The following is a 4,431-nucleotide window of genomic DNA, read 5'->3' on the forward strand; positions in this document are numbered from 1 at the left end:
AGCCCAGGACTGAGAGATGCTTTAAGTTAATTTTTTATTTTGTTCTTCTTTATTACACTCTGGATTATATAACTGGGCTTTTAAAGGCCGACCCAGTCTCATTAACCCTGGAATCTGGAAAAAGTTGATCTAAGGTTGTTGGCTTAATGGATGTGTGGTGGACTGATCTCATTTTTGAAAGATTCACGGCCCAAGGGGTGATGGACTTTGGAAGATAGCCTTAGATGGCCCCAGTAAAAGGGGTTTAAACTCTTAGGCATGCCTTGGGTCCTCCAGTGTTTAGCTGTCATCAGCATCAGGGTGATACAAGACTTGAGCCCTGATGTAGGGAATCCAGGACATGGGTGGGGTGTGAGGGGAGGTGGAGCCCCACAAAGAACCTGCTCTGAGAGGACCTGCCAGGATCATCACCAGCCTTCACATGCAGCTCCTGAGAGTTAAAGAACAGCAAGCTGTGGGCAAGAAAAGAGTAGCAGAGATTGGTGGCGATGGTGCTGTCTGGTACCCTGACGGTATACACTGTTAAGATGTAGGCATGGGCTGTGGCCATGTTGCACCTATCCCCAACAGCTACCCCTTTACTAACTGTGATAAGAGATGATAGTCATTAGCAAGAAAGTATTAGCACATGCTTCACTTGAATCATTCTGAGACATGTCCTAGAATGGAGCCATCAAATTTCACCTAAAAAATTAGGCATTTAGAATTCTTGGAGAAAGATAACAATTTGTAAATGCACATATAAAATGCAGCAAAAAGACTAAACACAGCTTTAATGTTATTGCTTTCTTTTTGGATCTTATACTAAGGTCCCTTTTTGACTTTTTAGAAATTGAAAGAAATTGACAGATTTTAAAATCACAATATGATCTGCAAAACTAGCAGGTTTAAAGAAAATATATTTGTGTGAAGTCAGAGAAAGAGCACAAGTGTCCATAGTTTAATTATAATGGCTCAATCTCTGCTATTAAAGTTTTATTTGAAAAGTATGCACAGTATGAGATATAATGCATAAAGCCCCCCAAATAAATGGAAGCTGGAATCTCTTCTTCTCCAAGGAGAGGAAATGGGTTAAATAAAATATTCAGGTTCTAGTTAGTAATTTATGCAAAAACAATCATAATTGACAAGGGCATTTATAACTGATGAAGAGTATTTATACCCAAAAGTGTGCCAAGAGGAATTTTCCAACTATTTGAGTTGGTCTAATAAAAGATATCAGATTTACCCAGAAAACCTTGTCTGACTGTGTCCTTAGACTAACACGGCTACAACCTATACCTCCATAATTGACAATGCATGGAACTTTCCTCTCTTTCTTTGGTTAATGAAAATGAAACTCCAGAATGTTATCAAATGAAAAACAGGGAGGGGCAATTGCCATTAATATTCCTAGTTAATACAAACATACAATCATTGAAAACAGTGAAAGTAAAAGACTCCAATAAAAAGAATCAAAGAAATATGTTATACACTAATGCCATCTACTGGATGTTGTGGAATCAGCAGAGAAACTGACAAATTGGTGGGTGTTGGCAAAGTCCAATAAAACATAGGCAGATGTTGTTCTCCAACAAATCTTGAAACAGAAGATTAGAGCTGATGCCACTGTGTAGAACCTCAGAATTTGCTGAAGCAGGGGGCAGATTCATAGGGGACACAGTGGTACAGTTGTTCCACCTCACCTTTAAAATCAACTGCTTGGGAGGGGCAGCTCATTTCTATTTAGACAGTGCTGAGAGAGTCAGTTGAATTCACAGTTCACCCATTTCCCTGATTCCTGCTAATTTCTCTCCACTCCCCAGATGTTAATGGCCTTCTAGCCTTTGTAATAGTCTTGATGTTCCACTATTCAAACTATCTTTTCTTTTGCTATTTTGCTATCTGTTAGCCCAGAGGTGAGCAATTATTTTGGGCAGAGGGCTGCTTACTCAGTTTTGACAAGCCATCGAGGGCCATATGACAGGCAGCCAGGGGCAGATAAATATTAATTTTCTAAATTTTTAGGGGCCCTGTGGGCCAGATAGAACAGCCTGCAGGGCTGCATCTGGCTCACAGGCTGCCTTTTGCCACCCCTGTGTTAGCCATTCCTGGTAATGACTGTCTTCTATTCTATAGTCTTATGGACTGTTTTTAGCTAACCTTAACTCAGGTGTGGTAATATTAACTCAAGGTGTAGAAATGACTGACAGTGAAGTATTTCAGGAACTGTCAAGACATTCAAGAGGGCTAGATTTTCCTTTATTAATCTAAATGAGAGACATAATTCATTATAATGAATATATGGCTAATGGCACAATAACTTCTTGACTATTTTGCTCTTTTTTGCCCAGTTAGTGTTTTTTAAAACTGAATATATAATCTAGCAAATTAGTGCACATTCCAATAGTTATATTTATTTTTGCTTTGTTATGAAGCTGAATAACATAGTTTAAGATAGCTCCCTTAGCATATGGTTTGTATTTTACCATTCTGGATATTGATCATGGTGTCTAAAAAGGAAATGTTGGTGCTGTAGTATTCAAGAGATAGTGATGATTGTTGAATTTGTGATGGAAGTCAATTAGAGACTGCAGGCTTTCGGTCCAAATGATGAAGATGTCATCTATATATCTTAGGTATAGCATGGGTTTGATGGTGTAGTTTTTGAGGAATTCTTCTTCAGGTGTTTGCTCAGATTTTAGAATTACTGTAGCAGATAAATGATGATCTGAGAAAAATCTATAAATAAAATTAGTAACTTAACAGTCTCTGGACTCAAGAGATAGACCTCAAATCAATAGAGGTACTGGAATACTGCAATATGGGTGTTTCCTCAAGAAAGCTGGAATTGAACTTCTGTTTGGGTATTCTTAGGGCTTTTTGATTTTTGGAAATTACTCAATGCAGTCCGAAGTAGTCTAAATCTTTTTGGCCTTTAGTGAATTCAGCAAGATCAATTGGTTTCTCAGAACTCTGGCACATGACTCGGCAAGAGAGTGAATAATTAGTCTAAGTTATTAGTTTGCTGAAATATAATGATGGCTAGTTCTGTAGATGGGTGAAGCTTATTTTGATTACCTATTGTATTATTTTGGATGTGCTTCTGAATGACAGGGCTGACAGTGATCTTTGGATTAGCCACTTTCAGCAACTTATATAAATCCATATAAACAACAGGTTATACTTAAATTTATTTATCTTGCACCACATTCTTTCCTATTCTAAGAAAAACTGAAGTTACTGGTGGGTTATAGCTAAATAACGCTGATGAGTACTATACAATTAAATATACTAAATCAGGCTTGTCCAACCTAAGGCCCGAACAGCTCTGGACTAGCTTATCCTTGAGATCTCTTCCATGTCTCTGCAGTACGTGCCTACAATTTCTATTTAATTAACCACAATGACCATGATCAAGTTAGTAAAGGATCTCAAGGATAAGCTAGTCCAGGGCTATTCATGGTGAGGCTGTGGGCCCCAGATAACACCAGCATGTGTTGCACAGGCTACACGCTGTGGAGGTGGGCCCCTAGGACCCACTCACTGCAGGGGCTGCTCCAGCAGCATGCAGACCCCCATCCTCAGCCATGCAGGCTACATTTGCAGGACATAGACCACTCCTCCCCTCCCCCTCCAGGCCTTTCCCCCTTGAACAGCAGTGGGAGAGGTGGCTGCCCATGCCCATGCCCTATATATTAACTGCTTGCAGACCACATCTAGACTGTGGGTGACATCCTGGCCCTATGTGGGCCACATGTGGCCTGCAGGTAGTCAGCTGGGCAGTCCTAATCTAGTCCAACTCCCTACACAGAAAAATGATGTTCTATTCCTAAGCCATACCAAACGTACATACTTTCTGAAAACACAACTTGCCTAGGCACATTTCCAGACCCATTTCATTGTCACTTCCTGTAACTTCATTGGTGTTGAAGATCATGTGACATCACTTCCAGTGAGGTCTTTGAATATGGCTCACCCGCCCACTGGGTGATAAAAAGTTTGTGATCCGGCCCCACATTCAAAAAGGTTGAACACCCCTGTACTAAATGTTTTATTATCACACCATTATTTCTGTATAATGTAATGGAAACTACAATATAAATAGATAGACATTTTAATTTAAAAAATATTATCAAAACTGAAATGGCCTAGCTCATGCTGGACTATTGAGATTTAGGAGGCTAGGTTTTAGGAATATAAAAAATATCAACCAGGTTGGATTTTTTGCATTTACAAGATAATATATTCCAAGATTCTGTATACAACAGTGTCCAACAGCTTCACTGAAAATCATTCCAAGTCAGAATTAACAAGGGTTTATATATATGCACAAAAATAACATTTTCTCTAGAAAAATTAAAAACACAAGTTATTTAAACATTAAGCATGATTTGGTTCAGTTGCTGAAGCAAAATTCCGAAAGCAAGATCCTTTCAGAGGTGGACAACT

Source organism: Gavialis gangeticus, unplaced genomic scaffold (genome assembly GCF_001723915.1).
Source record: "Gavialis gangeticus isolate Ggan-Ray unplaced genomic scaffold, GavGan_comp1, whole genome shotgun sequence".
NCBI lineage: Eukaryota > Metazoa > Chordata > Crocodylia > Gavialidae > Gavialis > Gavialis gangeticus.